This window comes from Mustela nigripes, chromosome 5 (assembly GCF_022355385.1).
Source record: "Mustela nigripes isolate SB6536 chromosome 5, MUSNIG.SB6536, whole genome shotgun sequence".
NCBI lineage: Eukaryota > Metazoa > Chordata > Mammalia > Carnivora > Mustelidae > Mustela > Mustela nigripes.
In genome coordinates, this window is record NC_081561.1 from 26170025 (window position 1) to 26176854 (window position 6830).

A 6830-nucleotide genomic window follows, 5' to 3' on the forward strand; every position below is an offset into this window, starting at 1 on the left:
TGTTCAGTGAAATGTAAGAGAAGTGAAGCAGACATATTTAAACATAACTTCATGTACAGGATGATGCGGAGAGGAAACGAGAAAGAAAATTAGAACATATTTACGTAAAAATATATGTTTATAAAAAAAAAAAAAAGAACATATTTACGTTTCAAGAGGGAAGAATTCACAGCTGTTGTGTTCCTGTGTAGTCCAGAGGTATCCATGTTCCCATGATGGTGAGCCTTCATTGCGTGGGTAATCGGAGGGATTGTTTGGCCAGTTAGTGAGTCTAGGAAATAGCGATTAGCCACCGCTGTCTAATACCAATTAGCCACAATAACATTTGCATTGAAATGCAGTAGCTGAACTAAGATTCGGGGACGTCTCTGTTTAACGTGGATGCTGGAGAAAAACTCTTTGTGGGACTGTTGGAAAATTTGATGAATTTGGCTTGTTAAATGTATTTTTGATGGGATATGTGTAGTCTTTTCATGTGCGCTCCCGCTAGACGCATTTGTGGGTGGGTCTCTCCCCAGTTAAACCAGGAGAGCCCTCCCCTGGTCTTTGTGTGCTCCAAGAAGTGCTTATGTAGGACTGGAAAGGCTAGTGTGTTAACATGGTGCAGACCCTGGGGACTGGTGCCCCACAGAGGTGATTAACAGATCCTACACTGTGGTCAGAGGGTTATCCAAACAACCATTTTAGGAAAGCTTCCCTTATTTGGGTTTCATCTTAACTTTTATTCTTTCTTTTCCTTAAAGATTTCCTCCATGAAAATTAATTTCAGAGATGACTATTATTATATATTAAATTTATTGTTGAAGATTAAAAATATGATTTAAACCATATCTATAAATTTAACAGATTTAATTGAAGTGTGTGTGTGTGTGTGTGTGTGTTTCCCCAGTGGGTAAGCCATCAGTCGGGTTGTAGAAATATAGGTGATTGTGTAGGTGTTATTTTTGCAGGAAAGAATACAGTTGCTATTTTTAAAGTTTATCTTTTATTATGTTCATTAGCCAATATATAGCAGATCATTATATTTTAATGTAGTTTTAAGCAATTCATTAGTTGTGTACAACACCCAGTGGTCATCACCATATGTGCCCTCCTTAGTACCCGTCACCCAGTTAGCCCATCCCCCCACCTTCTCTTCTGTAACTCTCAGTTGTATTCCTGGAGGACAGAGTCTCTCATGAGTGGACTCCTTCTCTGATTTCCTCTCATTCAATTTTCCTTCTCTTTCCCTGTGGTCCGCTGCGATGTTCCTTATATTCCACATAGGAGTGAAACCAGATGATAATTGTCTTTCTCTGCCTGACTTATTTCACTTTGCATAATCCTCCAGTTCCATCCATGTTGATAGAAATGGTGGGTGTTCATCATTTCTGATGGCTGAGTAGTATTCTATTGTATATATGAACCTCATCTTTATTCATTCATCTGTTGAAGGACGTCTTGGATCCTTCCACAGTTCAGCTATTGTGGACATTGCTGCTATGAACATTGGGGTGCATGTGCCCCTTCTTTTCACTAAATCTGTATCTTTGGGGTAAATACCTAGTAGTGTAACTCCTGGGTCATAGGGTACCTCTGTATTCAACTTTTTGAGGAGCCTCCAGACTGTTTTCCAAAGTGGCTGTGCCAGCTTGCATTCCCACCAGCAGTGTGAGAGGGTTCCCCTTTATCCATGTACTTTTTTCCCCATTATTTAATAAATATTTATTGAGTCAGTTATGGGAAAATGCAAAACCACAGTACTAGATGGCACTTTGCTAGGTATGCACTTCTTCATATCAAACAAAGTGTGTATAGTGCCTTCTCTGTGCCAGCTGCTGAGGGTACAAAGATGAAGAGCACAGTGAAATGATGTTACCTGGGACGATATTCTTTTCTCTTTTCTCTTAATTTTTTATTTTTTAAAAAGATTTTATTTATTTATTTGACAGAGATCGCAAGTAGGCAGAGAGGCAGGCGGAGAGAGAGAGGAGGAAGCAGGCTCCCCGCCGAGCAGAGTCCAATGTGGGGCTTGATCCCAGGACCCACAGAACATGACCTGAGCCAAAGGCAGTGGCCTACCCAGTGAACCACCCAGGTGCCCCTCTTTTCTCTATTATATATTTTTCAGCTTTTTTTTTGCATTTTTATCTTTTATTATGTTCAGTTAGCCACTGTATAGTACATCATTAGTTTTTGATGTGGTGATTCTTTAGTTGTGTATAACACCCAGTGCTCATCACAACACATGCCCTCCTTAGTACCCGTCAACCTCATCCATCAGCCCCCTTCCCTCTGAAACACTCAGTTTTTTCCCTGGGGTCCACAGTGTCTCATGGTTCTTCTCCCTCTCTTATTTCTCCCCCTTCAGATTTCCCTCCCTTCCCCTATGGTCCTCTGTGCTATTGCTTATGTTCCACATTTGAGTGAAACCTTATAATAATTGTCGTTCTCTGCTTGGCTTATTTCACTTAGCATAATCCCCTCCAGTCCCATCCAAGTTAATGAAAAGTTGGGTATTCATACTGTCTGATGGCTGAGTAATATTTCATTGTATATATGGACCACATCTTCTTTATCTATTCATCTGTTGAAGGACATCTCAGCTCCTTCCACAGTTTGGCTATTGTGGACATGGCTGCTATAAACATGGGGTGCATGTGCTCCTTTTTTCACTAAATCTGTATCTTTGGGGGTAAATACCTAGTAGTGGAATTCTGGCTCATAGGGTAGCTCTATTTTTAACATCTTGAGGAACCTCTATACTGTTATCCAAAGTGGCTTTACCAGCATGGTTTCCCACCAACAGTGTAAGAAGATTCCCCTTTCTTCGCATCCTCAGCAATATTTGTTGTTTCCTGTCTTGTTAATTTTTGCCATTCTAACTGGTGTAAGATAGTATCTCATTGTGGTTTTGAGTTGTATTTCCCTGATGGCTAGTGATGTGGAACATTTTTTCATGTGTCAGTTAGCCATTTGAATGTCTTCTTTGGAGAAGTGTCTGTTCATGTCTTTTCCCATTTTTTAACTGGGTTATTTGTTTTTTGGATGTTGAGTTTGGGAAGTAGTGTCATTTGCAAATACCTTCACTCATTCTGTGGGTTGCCTCTTAGTTTTGTTGACTGTTTCCTTTGCTGTGCAGAAGCTTTTTATCTTGATGATGTCCTGAAAGTTCATTTTTGCTTTTGTTTCCCTTCCCTTTGGAGATGTGTCATTAAAGAAGTTGCTGTGGTCAGTATCAAAGAGGTTACTGCCTGTGTTCTCCTCTATGATTCTGATGGATTCCTTCTCACATTGAGGTCCTTTATTCATTTTGTGTTTATCCTTGTGTATGGTGTAAGAGAATGGTTGAATTTCATTCTTCTGTATATAGCTGTCCAATTTTCCCAGTACCATTTATTGAAAAAGCTGTCCTTTTTCCATTGGATATTTTTTCCTGTTTTGTCAGACTGTAGAGTTGTGGGTCCATATCTGGGCTCTCTATTCTCTTCCATTGATCTATGTGTCTGCTTTTGTGCCAGTACCAGATTGTCTTGGTGATCACAGCTTTGTAGTAAAGCTTAAAATCAGGCAACCTGATGCCCCCAAGATTTGTTTTTCTTATTAACACTTCCTTGGTGATTCAGGGTCTTTTCTGGTTCCATACAAGTTAGGATTGTTCCAGCACTTTGAAAACTGCCATTGGTATTTTTTTTTCTTTTTTTTTTTTAATTTTTTATTTTTGATAAACATATATTTTTATTGGTATTTTGATCAGGACGGCATTGAAAGTGTAGATTGCTCTGGGCAGCATGGACATTTTAACAAAGTTTATTCTTCTGATCTATGAGAATGGAATGTTTTCCCAGGTTTTTGTGTCTTCTTCAGTTTCTTTCATAAGTGTTCTGTAGGTTCTAGATCCTTTACCTTTTTGGATAGGTTTATTCCAAGGTATCTTATGGTTTTGGTGCTATTGTAAATGGAATCAATTCCCCAATTTCTCTCTCTCTCTCTCAAAGATTTCATTTAATTATCAATGAAAGGCAGAGAGAGAGACAGAGGGGGAAGCAGGCTTTCTGCTGAGAAGGGAGCCCTATGTGGGACTCAATCCCAGGACCCTGGGATCATGACCTGAGCCCAAAGCAGATGTTTAATCATCTGAGCCACCCAGGCACCACCTAATTTCTCTTTCTACAGTTACATTGTTAATGTATAGAAAAAGCAACTGATTTCTGTGCATTGATTTTGTATCCTGCCACATTACTGAATTTCTGTATGAGTTCTTTCATGAGTGTTCTGTAGTTCCTTGAGTACAGATACTTTACCTCCTTGGTCAGCTTTATTCCAAGGTATCTTATGGTTCCCAGTGCTACAGTAAATGGAATAGATTCTCTAATTTCCCTTTCTATACTTTCATTGTTAGTGTATAAGAAAGCAACTGATTTCTGTGCATTGATTTTGTATCCTGCCACATTACTGAATTTCTGTATGAGTTCTAGTAATTGGGGTATGGAGTCTTTTGGGTTTTCTATATAAAGTATCATATCATCTGTGAAGAGAGAGAGTTTGACTTCTTTGCCAATTTGATACCTTTTATTTCTTTTTGTTTTCTGATTCCTGATGATAGAACTTCTAGTACTATGCTGAACAATAGTGACAATGGTGGGCATCCTTGTTGTATTCGTGATATTAAGGGAAAGACTCTCAGCTTTTCCCCATTGAGAATGATACTCACTGTGGGCTTTTCATAGATGGTCTTTATGAAATTGAGGAATGTTCCCTCTATCCCTACACTCTGGAGAGTTTTAATCAGGAAAGGAGGCTGTATTTTGTCAAATGCATTTTCTGCATCAATTGAGAACACTGATTCTTCTCCCTCCTCTTATTAATGTGTTCTATCACATTGATTGATTTGCAATTGTTGAATTACCCTTGCATCCCAGGGATAAATCCCACCTGGACATGATGGATAATCCTTTTCATGTACTGTTTGATCCTATTACCTAGGATCTTGTTGAGAATTTTTGGCATCCATATTCATCAGGGATATTGGTCTGAAATTTCTCCTTTTTTGGTGGGGTCTTTGCCTGGTTTTGGGATCAAGGTAATGCTGACCTCATAGAATGAGTTTGGAAGTTTTCCTTCTGTTTCTATTTTTTGAAACATCTTGAGGAGAATAGGTATTATTTCTTCTTTGCATGTTTTGTAGAATTCCCCAGGGAATCCTTCAGGTCCTGGACTCTTGTTTTTTGGGAGGTTTTTGATCACTGCTTCAATCTTGTTACCAGTTATTGGTCTATTCAGTTTGTCAGTTTCTTTCTGTTTCACCAGGAAGGCATCTATTTCTTCCAGGTTGTTGAATTTATTGCCATAAAGTAATTGATAATAACTTCTAATAATCATTATTTCCTTGGTGTTAATCATCATCTGTACCCTTTCACTCATAATTTTATTAATTTAGGTCCTTTCTCTTTTCTTTGGGAGAAGTCTGGCCAGTGGCTTATTGATCTTATTAATTCTTTTAAAGAACCAGCTTCTAGTTTTGTTAATCTGCTCTACTGTATTTCTGGTTTCTAATTCATTGATGTTTGCTCTCATTTTAATTTTTTCTCTTCTAATATATGGCTTAGGCTTTATTTGTTGTTCTTTCTCCAGTTTTTTAAGGTGTAAAAATACTTTGTGTATTTGGGATTTTTTCAATTTTTTTGAATGAGGCTTGGATGGCAGTGTATTTCCCCCTTTGGACAGCCTTTGCAGTATCCCATAGGTTTCAGACCGATGTGTTTTTGTTCTCATTGGTTTCCATGAATTGTTTAACTTCTTCTTTGATTTCATGGTTGATCCAAACATTCTTGAGCAGGATGGTCTTTATCTTCCAAGTGTTTGAATTCCTTCCAAACTTCTTATTGTGATTGAGTTCCAGTTTCAAAGCACTGTGGTTTGAGAATATGCAGGGAATATTCTTAATCTTTTGGTATTGTTTGAGTCCTGATTTGTGACCCAGTATGTGGTCTGTTCTGGAGAAAGTTGCATGTGTGCTTGAGAAGAATAAGTATTATGTTGTTCAGGGTGTTATTGTTATATCTATGAGATCCATCTGGTCGAGTGTGTCATTCAAAGCTCTTGCTTCTTTGTTGTTTTTCTGCTTAGATGATCTGTCCATTGCTGAGAGTGGAGTGTTTAGGTCTCCTACATTAATGTATTATTACCAATATCAACGTCTTTATTTTGGTTAACAGTTGTCTTATGTAGTTGGCTGGTCCTTTGTTGTGGGGTATTTACAGATATTTACAATTTTTAGATCCTCTTGTTGGATAGATCCTTTAATAATGATACAGTGTCCTTCTGTATCTTTAGCTTAAAATCTACTTTGTCTGATGAGAATTGCTCCCTCAACTTTCTTTTGAGATCTGTTGGCATGAAAGATAGTTCTCCATCCCTTCACTTTCAGTCCAGATGTATCTGTAGGTTCAAAATAAGTCTCTCGTAGACAGCATATGGACAGCTGTCTTTTTATTCAATCTGCAACCCTGTGCTGTTTTACAGGAGCATTTAGCCATTCACATTGAGAGTGATTATTGAAAGATATGATTTTATTGTCATCATGTTGCTTGAGAAGTCTTTTTTTCTATAGATTGTCTCTGTAAATTTCTGTTTCATATCACTCTTGGGGTTTTTCTCCTTTTATAGAAGCCCCCCTTCCCTTAATAGTTCTTAAGGGTCTGACTTAGTGGTCACATATTCTTTTGGTTTCTGCCCGTCCTGGAAGCTCTTTATCTCTCATCCATGCTGAATGGCAGCCTTGCCAGATAAAGTATTCTTGGCTGCATGTTATTCTCATTTAGTACCCTGAATATGTCTTGTCTGACCTT